General features: G+C 44.1%; 1 pseudogene; it reads right to left on the bottom strand.

Moving 5' to 3' along the window:
- Positions 1 to 5941: 5941 nt before the first annotated feature.
- Positions 5942 to 7139, bottom strand: LOC121833907 (annotated as a pseudogene).
- Between the last annotated feature and the right edge of the window lie 3005 nt (positions 7140 to 10144).

The raw sequence follows: 10144 nt of genomic DNA, 5'->3' as shown, positions 1-10144 counted from the left end.
AACAGCTGTGTTATTCCTCTTGCGTGTTCTTTACGTGTGTGACAAGCTCATTCCCTTCCGTGTGCGTGCCGGTTTGGAGATGTGTGACTAAGGTGTAAGAATTTCAAGGCATCACTTCCGATCAGCTGATCAGCGAGGATTGGTGTGCGTATATTTGTAGATTTACGTGTGAACGTGGCGGTACATATTAGAACCGTTATTTTACAGTACCTGCTACAGCTTCGCGGCAGCAGTGCACGAATTGAGACATCCTCGTTGTGCTGTGTGAAACGAGTTCATTTGTGGAAGTGTGTGCACGCTCCATGTGGCTGACAGCAACATGCTTGTTGACGTGTTCAAAAGCGCGTGTTAATTTGAAGTCGCTTTATGTTAACTACTATTTTCGTAACGTTGCAGCTGTCCATAAATGATAATGTTGTTTTATTGATCTCGTGACGTTTCTGCGATCTACCTACAGCCAAAATAAAGTCTTTTTGGCTACCCTGAGAATGCGACATAGGAAGGCGGGGGTTCACATACCATCTGTTAAAACTACAATGGCTCTTCGTTGTAACGCAAATGCTCTTCTGCGCGAGATACATCAACCTAGAGACGACGGAGAAGGTGTCAGTAGCAAACAAGAAAGCTCGCGTCCTGTGATCACCAACTACAGGCATTTTCAGTCCTGGTGTCTTGCATTCTGCTCGCAATCTTTTTCATGCAAAGAGAAATAAACGTTGCACAGTATTCATCTGCAATTTTAGCGTTGATTTGTGTTAACAAATAAAGGGCAGAAACCGTATTTTATTAGTTTTCTTGTGACAAGTAGGAGCGTTTATCGAGAACTGCATACCGCGCTGACAGCGCACGCGCCAATGTGAGAGACATCAACTATGATATAAATCTAGGTGTACTTTGATATTACACGAACATAGAATCACACTCGGATGCTAGACCCAAAGCTAGGCGCCCACTGATTTCCCTACACACCCCCTAGGGGGGAGTATACCACCCCCCCCCCCTCCTTGTTTTTTTTAAGGCACCGTTTAATTCACGATGGCTCCACTATTCTCAATGCCCCCCCCCTTTCTATGCTGCTATCCAATGAATTATAGAGTGAAGAAATAGTTAGCGTGCATAATTAAAATTGTGACTGCAACAGAATCTACTTGCAGAGTCCATTTCTTAAAAAGAAGTGCGCAAGGGCCGCCGAAGTGCGGCCGACCGCCTGATCTCGCAATGAAAAGCCAGCGTCTCGAGCTTGCCCAGAGCTTGGTCGGCCTTCTGGGCCGGTCGGGCTACGACGACAGCACCACTAGGCTCGCGCGAACGGAGGGGGCCGGCTTTTCGAAGCGCGGCTAATGCGGAGCTTGTCAACTGAGCTGATCTAGTACCGTTGTGGTTTAACTGGGAGCCAACTGGTGCAAACTGGGACTCAACTGGTGCAAACTGGGACTCAACTGGTCCCAGCTGAGAGTCAACTGGTCCCAGCTGGGAGTCAACTGGTGCCCCCAGCAGGAAGTCGGGGGTTGCAATTCCCAAGTTAGCAGGGACCAGATAATTGACTGGACCATTTAAAAGCCACTATTTTGAGTTGAGCCGTGAAAATAACAAAATACCTCATGCTAATGCACCCGCCTAATCACGGAGCATATTTTATATTTCACGGGCTCCCTGAAAAGCACAGAATGTATGATGTTGCAAACACATTAATCGGGTTTCTTTTAAAAGTGCCCTAGTTTCCAATAAAACTTCGGTGAATTAGTATGAATTATTTATGCCCAAGTCAAAAAAGATATTTGCATGTGCTCTCACTTTGCTAGTAACGCAGTGGTTTTCATTTACCCAGAATGCTCCATTTTTTTTTATAAAGCTGCAAGCATATCAAATGGCACACCCGGTACAGCAGACATGTTATTCACGTGGGAAAAAATGTACAAAGTAACTGAATACTTTTTCATACTGTTTATTTGGGGTGTTCAAAAGATGATTCACCCCAATGATAGTATAAAATAGTGTGAACAGTATGGCAACCAAGTGACCACCATTTCTTTGAAGCAATCTAAAAACACAGGCACAATAAAATGTTATGAATTTCCTAAAGCTCTTTTTTTTTTTTTAAATCAACACGAAAAACATCTACGCAGGAGTTTTGGCAACTGGATTAAACGCCTTGATTATAGCACAATGTATTTGATGCAAGATGCGGTTGGTGTGCATTCACTGTCTGAGATCTGGGGAAATGAATTTGAATGAAATTTTATGTCCTACACCAGGTGGGTAGGACAAATCCCCAAAATTCTGATGTATACAGACTATACAGACATGGCTTACATTTCATATGCAAAAATAAAAATATTTCGTGTTCTGAGTCTGCAAGACTCTTATGAACAGAAGCAGGACCACCGTAGGCATTATTGGACGGGTCACAAAAAATAACCCCTTGTCTGACTCTATCAAAAAACAATATGACATTATTTTTGGTAAATATGGGGCGACACATAAGAAATAAAATTTACTTCCTTGGACAAGGCCACAGCAAGGGTTAGGTATAGACCGACACGCGGAGCGGCTCTCTTTACCAACACGGCCGGAAGGCCGCGCATGCGCGGTAGCTGTGTGGGCAAAAGCGGCCCGGTTCTCCGTGTTTTCGCCATTGCGTTGTGTGGCGTGCGCTCGTTGTTGACGCTGTAGGGACGCTTCTAGCGTTATTTTTGCGTCGTATTTTCTGACAAGGTATGTCGTATGCTATGCCCCACTATTTGAGCAATCTACCCGAGCCTGAACGGCAGCGGTACCGAAACAAACTGTGCGTGGACGGCGTTGCCTACGAGGATCCGTACGCCGTAAACAAGGCCTGCGGGACTTCCGACGTGAAGTTGCTGCCACCGAAGTCGAAGGCTCACGTCGTCGTTTATTTAGTTTTTTCGCCAAGCCAGTTCCATGGCCGGCACGGTGCAGGCGTACAAGTCTCTCGAGGCCTACGATTGCTTCGAGTTGGTTTCCGCACTGCCGGCGGGATCAGCAGACTGTGGGCCAACGGAAGTGTATTTTATAATTGATTAAACACACAAAGCGTCTTGAAGTCAAGGTATGACATTTTTCCTACCCTCATGACCACAAGGCATGACAAGCGGTAACACTTTGTCCGTTCTGCAGTCTTGGCGGTAACACATTACAAGTAACGGCGTTACCAGGAACGCGTTAGTTTTTTCATGAACGCAGTAACCTACTCATTACTTTTTCGAAACAGTAACGGGTAACGTACTTACGTTACTCGTTAGTACTTCCCAAGTCTTAAAATAATTACACTTCAATATTTTACGTGTTTTTAGGCATCAAGCCGTGTTTTTCTTTGCGTTTTTTCTCCTGAGTATTTAGGTGAAACCGTAAAAAAAGATAAAGCAATTATGTTAAGTTTCTGCACGAACATAATGTTTCTTGATATATGAGCTTATGCATATCTTTATCGTAAAAACCGTGAAACGTATAAATCGTAGTTTAAAAAGCAACGCAGAAGTAACGTGCGTTACTTTTTATCGGTAGCGGTAACGCGTTCCTTTTATTTTTAGGTAATGCAGCTCGGTTACACGTACCGTTGATTTGCAAGTAACGAGTAACGTATTTCGTTACTTTTTTTTCGGTAACACCTACAACACTCCCGTTCTGTCGCCGATCCCCTTCTGCTGGTTAGCACGGCTATAGCGAGCCTCTGACGAGCGCTCGGCCGGTGCTTTCTGCACGAATACCGTGGGAACGAAATCCCGGTGGTCTTGATCAGACGACGGTTTTCCTGCACATAAGCAAGCCTCAGCACGGGGGTTGAAATTTAAGCCGCAGTTGCCTTCAAGAAAGTGCTTGCTGCACAAACGATCGTTCGCACGAGGCGACCATTTTTTTTCGACCCACGGATATTATCCACCTTCTATATACGCCCTTCAGAGTCTGCCGGGATCTTATGGAAACTCACTCCACTACTTCTCTTGTGCATTTCGGTGCAATTAACAACTACACAGCTTCGTGGCATGCTGAAATGCTATGACGCCCATGCGAAACGTGCGCCTCTTTGCCCACACCAGCCGGCTCCGGCGCGATCGCGGCGCCGCCGCAGCTCCGTGATGTCAAGCCCGCGTGTCGGTCTGTATAAGAACATGGAGAGTATGGGCCTTCAATTCACAACTAAACGTACATGCCACATAAAGGCCCAGTACTATGTGAAGAATGGACATTGAATTAGAAAATGTTGGTGCCAAGACAATGAAGGATAACTGGTGTGTCCCAGCCAAGGAAAGAAATATTCATTTAGACTACATGGGAATATTGGGAGGTGCAGCCAAAAGCTCAGCTTCCTTGATCGTTACCAAACCTACTCCGGGTTGCTAGAAGAAATTTATTACTGTTTCTTCAAGACGAGGTATTTACCTTCGAACTTACTGAGAGCACAACGGCCTGGTGCAGTTTCCAGTGCGCGTGTACCCCACAAAAACTAACACCCCAGAAAAAAGCTCTGTAGCAACCAGTGTGTCGAACCTAAAAAAATACGGGTTCGGTTACGGTTCAGGTTCAGGTAAATTTATTTTGTTCCGGTTCAGTTCCGGTTCAATTAATTCGATCCGCGAACCAGTTCGCGAACCGGTTCGCGAACCGGTTCGGGGCGCTGAACCGGTTCGCGAACCGGTTCGGAAATTATAAATTACAAATTGCAACATCAAAAGAAATTACAAATAAAACATCTGAAATCAGCACATACGAAACGGGATACATCGTAGTGTAAGGCTCAGGGATTCCTACCAGGAATGGTTTCTTTATGTGCACTCAAAGGTTACCTCACCGACGTTTACGCATTCGGACTTCATCTAATTGGGTCCGACGCAGTAGCTGTAAAATCCGCGACCTCCTTACAAACTCATTTACAAGTAGAACTTGCTAACTATCCCGCCACCTCGGCGTGTAAGCAATTGAAGGAACAGTGGGGAGAAAATACAGCTTTCGTTATTTGAACTAGCCTTCGGTAACTCAAATTAGACCCTTAAAGAAGTTTTCATTAAACAAGATACGGAATATGAAAAACACTTCACCGAACGCAACGCCAGAATGACGTAATAGAATAAATATTAAAATAGAAGACTTCGCTGTCTCACAAATATGTTAGCTTCTAAGTGCCTATACGAAACCGGATGCATTATTATCAAACTCCACAGCCTTTTCTTTTCTCATTCCGATGGAAGCAAGCTTCAAGAACTCGCGCGTTCTAGAAACGTGTTATGAAATGAGCACACAGCAGCATTTAGGATTTACGAGATTGTAGGAAAATGAAAACCTGTGACGCGATTTTCTTTTTTTTTTTGCACAGTTTTCCAATTTTTTTTTCTTCCATGCAAGCCGCGACCAGCGCAGTACTGGTTCCTATGTCAAGATTCATGGATGCAGCGTTTGTCAACATTCATGGATGCAGCGTTTATATTCCTAAGACTGAGTGGAGAAGAAAAATGTGTAAGCGAGGTGTGTGTCAGTCGACGGCACTTAAAAAACAAATGGCATTGATAGCACATTCATTGTCAACAGCGCGTGGCCGAACCGTTTTGACATGAGCCGGTAACCGTTATTTTTTTTCCGGTTCAGTTCCGGTTCGGGTTCATCGCGATAACAATATAACGGTTTGGGTTCGGGTTCAGTTCCGGAAAAAATACCGGTTCGGTTCCGGTTCGACACCCTGGTAGTAACACAACAATAACGGGGACGAAATCAAAACCTTAACCATAATCTACACACGACACTCACATGATATAAAAGTATATTGTTAAAGCACAAAATCTTCTGTAAGAAAAGTCAAGATAGGAACAGAAGATAAAAAACGGTCTTCCCAACAAACAAAAAAATCGAGAAGGCAAGAATACTTAGGTTAAATAATGAAAAGTGAAAAAAAACTGTTAATATACAAAACAATATCATTAAAAAATGCTTAAGGTAAAACACAACTCACAAGGTTTCAAAGAAAAAACAAATTTCCCTTACACTCTAGTTAGAGGCATCCAACTGTCCTGGCATTAATCTCAGTCACCTTCTGCGACGACCACCTCTCAATTTTTATAATACGAGTGGTGCCGAATGACGCGGAGGCAGCATATTTTCCAGTAACTAGAAAGACCCTATTCTGGTCACTGCAGCTCACAAATACAATGTGCTCAATTTTGGCGCACACATCGCACACATTGTTTGACAACTTTACTGCTGTGCAGTCAGTTTTGTCTGGCCTCCGGTACTGTTTGCTGTGGAAAAGACGTCCAGAGATGCGAACTCTGTCGTGTTCCACAACAGGGCCAGTGGTCTGCTGAGTAACTTGCCTCTCAACCAATCTCAACAAAGCCCCCTCCACAGGCCTTGGCATGCCAAGAAGGGCAACGGGCTCCTCCCTCAGGTGCTCCACATTCGAGAAAGTCCCGAACGTGAGGACTTGCAACCGCCTTGCATGCAGTGACTCTGTGTGTCATCATCACACGAGTCATCACTTGGTGAGGTACGCCTTTCGCTGAGGGGACGAGGCTCTTCAGCATCCCCATGTTCGCTTCAAAAGTGAGGAATGAATGTGCCCAAATTGGCCCCTGTAGCACCACACTCTTTGCAAGATGTAGGAACAGATGAACATTAGATGCCATTTCTTTCTCCGAGTAAAGAAATTGAAAGCCTACAACAAACTGCACCAGGCAGTCTGTGCTGTCAGAAATGTTGACAGTAGATACCTCATCTTGGAGAAGCAAAAATATACCCCCCACCAGCAGGCTGAAGTGGTTCACGTAACGATCGGGCAAACTGCCTTCTACACATACCATGCTGAAATAAAGCCGACACTGCTGCCACTCGGAAGCCTTCCAGAACTTCCATAGGAGCAAAGACCTGGGCAGACGTGCCATGCACTATGGGGGCTTGATGTGACACAGTCGCTCGTCAATGTCCTTAAGGAGTTGTGGCGATCCAATGTAGTATGGTGCACCAGCATTGGAAAGCCATAACATCAGAAACTGCCGTGCCACGCCAAGCAGCACACAGTGCATGTAGTCTGGGCTGAAGCTCCATACAATGTCGAAGCCCGGCAAGTTTATCAACGCCGATGGCCCCTTTACGCCACGAACCAGTGCACTGGTCTCAAATGCTTCTGCCATGTCGCTCTCCGTGCCCTCTTTTGTCCTGTCAGGCGTACTGGCTGCAGCAACAGGGTACTTGACAGTCCCTTTTAAATACATTTGAGGAAAAACATTATAATATCTACTATAGCCAGAAAAGACACCAATATCTGTGCATCGTTCACTAGTTAAACTACACCTTGAATATGCACGTGCAGTATGAGACCCGCAAAAAAAAACATCTCATAGACAAGATAGAGGGCATTCAGAATCGTGATGTTAGATTTATTGTAATTAAGTATTCTCGAGCAGAAAGTGTGACAGAGATAAAAGCTTGTATGGGTATCGAATCTCTTGAAAGAAGGCGTAAGAAAAACACTTAAAATTATCTACGCTATTAATAATGATTGAACTGAAATCAACAAATCAAATTATCCTCAAATGCCCTATTATATGTAGAGCAAGAGGGATCATGAGAAGAAAATGCGCCAAATAAAATGTCAAACTATATGATGTTTTTTTGGTTTTTTTTTTCGAGAACTATACCGGAATGGAGTGAGCTACCTCCGGATATTGTACTAGCTGACAGTGCATCGTTTATGAACCTGATCAATGCAATGTGAACTTCCTTGTTAGTATTTTTGGCGTTATTAAATTTTTGAAATTTTATTATTGTGTGTTCTTTTGAATTTTGTTTATTTATTTTGTTGGTTGCTGGCTTGTGTGCATTATGTGTGAGTTTCCGACGTATAAATGTGATCTGTAACCCACTCCTCTGCTGTAATGCTACAAATAAATAAATAAATATTGATTTACAAGCTTATCCCTTTTAGATATAAAACATACATCTTGGCTCCTGTATTTCAGTGAAATAACAAAACACATATCAATATAAGGGGCAAACAAATAACTTTTCTTATTTTCTACTTCCATCCAGTGCTAGACATTAGTCAGTATCCATGTTTAACATAAATTCTCTTAAATTCAACAGAGGTGCCTGGGTGCAAGCACCACCCACACCCGAAGTACCTGTTGTACGTCATCATGTTCTGCATGATGGTCCTGGCTGGGAACCAGCGGAGCAGTTGAGATAGTACACCTGTTAAAAAAGTAACTTAAATTAAATGTGTTTTTTTACCGCATGAAGGAAACAAAATACGGAATACGAGCCATTTTTCATGCTTCAGATATTACTCGCTGATAATAAGTATGCAATGTCACCTCACTGGTTCATACTGACGAAAAGCGTATCTTTACAGCAGTAACACAAATGAGTGTATTAGATGATTTCCATGAGAAAAAAAAAGAAAAATCACAGACAAACTGCCTTCAAGTAGACTGAAACTGTTATCACAGAAAAAAAATGAAAATAAGTGTTTCGTTCGTATGTGCTTTAGAACTTTTACTAGGAAAACACTCAGCTTGCCAAATATTTATTGAAGGAAAGAAAGCTTTATCTGTCGAACCAGGTGCTGACCTGCACCTGGAATATGTATTTAGAAAGAATAAGAGTGAAAGATGTAAAACTGATGTAAAAAAGGCACTTCAGAAAATGAAAATAATTCCTTCCTTCCGGGTTTGAAGTAACAAGTTTGATTCTTTTGGTTTAATGAAAGCTCCAAGACACGTACGGCTAAAATGAAAACCAAAAACTGCAATTTTCAGTACAATTAAATAAATACAATATTACCTTTGAGTGGACGGTCTTCCTATCGCAGGTCCATTCCACGCCCGTCTGGGCTAGTAAGTTCATTTGCTTGGTAAATGCCTGGAGCACCATAGTCATATCGGGATGGCACTGGCCATACCAGAGGAGAAATATGGTCACATTATTGTTTCGGAGATGTGGAGGCAGCTCGCTGATTGTCATCTGGACAGGCCGAATAGAAAACTTCGACGAATTGAACGAGGGCTACCACCAGAGTTCATTGTCATGCTTAGGTCCATCTTGCTGAACTTGAGCTCTTCTAGTTGCTTGCGGTATAACGGTCCATCTGTAATGTCAGAAACGACAGCTCGGTCACCACGCTCGGATATCTCCAAGAAGCACTTCAGCAGTCTGGCCACTTCTTGAGACGAGAGCACAGAAGCGAGCTGCTGCTCGATAGGAAGGCTCACAAACAAATTGCCATCTCTTGTAAGAGCTTCTGCGGGATACTTCTCATTGCCCTTACCACACGTCATCTGCACCTTTTGCCCCCTCTTAAGATCGCCTTCACATTCAGCACTGATAACTATGCAGTTGGGGGAGTGAAAATGAAATGTTAAGCTGTCCAGCGAAATCCCTGCGAATTTTTTTAAGCGGAACTTCATGTCAGGAAGATCGTTTATTTTCAAGAGGAAACACACAAGCTTCATGAGCTTCTCCAGCTGTGTCCACGGCGATCCCGAGGTGGCCGCGACGTCCATGACCAGTGTAACTAGGTCTTCTACCGAAAAGTCGGAGTCGGAGTCGGAGTCGGAATCGGAGTAGGAGTCGGAAGGGAATGCGCCGCTGCTCTCTTCCTGGTTCAACGCCCGTTTGCCGCATCCTTCGGAGTCATCTTGCTCGTCCACGACCAGGCTGCCAGATACTTGGCAGCCATCTTGCTCGTCTGCCGCCAGGCAACCAGACTGTACGTAGTCGACTACCTCGTGCACAGCTTGCCTATCATCGGGAGCACTGTTGTTCAGGGAGCAGTTCCCAGGAGCCTATGGATCATTGACGGATGCGGTCGACACACCGCAGTCATCATGTATCCTTTGTGCGTGACTTCCTTCGGCACGATCTGCCCTGCATTTCGTCAATTTTAAAAAAACCTGCCTCGTCAAAAAAAAACAAAAAAAAACGGCTTCAAATAGGCTTCCGCCACTTTGGTGGCTCAGCCATGTCGGTGGTCTAACACGTTTTTGGACATTCTCTCCTTAGGCCTCACCTGAGCTTTCGCACGCAGCGGCAAAATCAAATTCCAGAAGCATGCGGATTTCGTCGGCTAATTCTGAGACTAAATGGCGCCGTGTCAAATAAGGTTTGATATCTTATTTCTATTCATTATGCTTGAAAA

This window comes from Ixodes scapularis, unplaced genomic scaffold (genome assembly GCF_016920785.2).
Source record: "Ixodes scapularis isolate PalLabHiFi unplaced genomic scaffold, ASM1692078v2 ptg000035l_1__unscaffolded, whole genome shotgun sequence".
In the NCBI taxonomy this organism is placed as follows: Eukaryota; Metazoa; Arthropoda; class Arachnida; order Ixodida; family Ixodidae; genus Ixodes; species Ixodes scapularis.
Note: the sequence above shows the minus strand (reverse complement) of the source record. Positions and strands in the feature narration are given on the sequence as shown.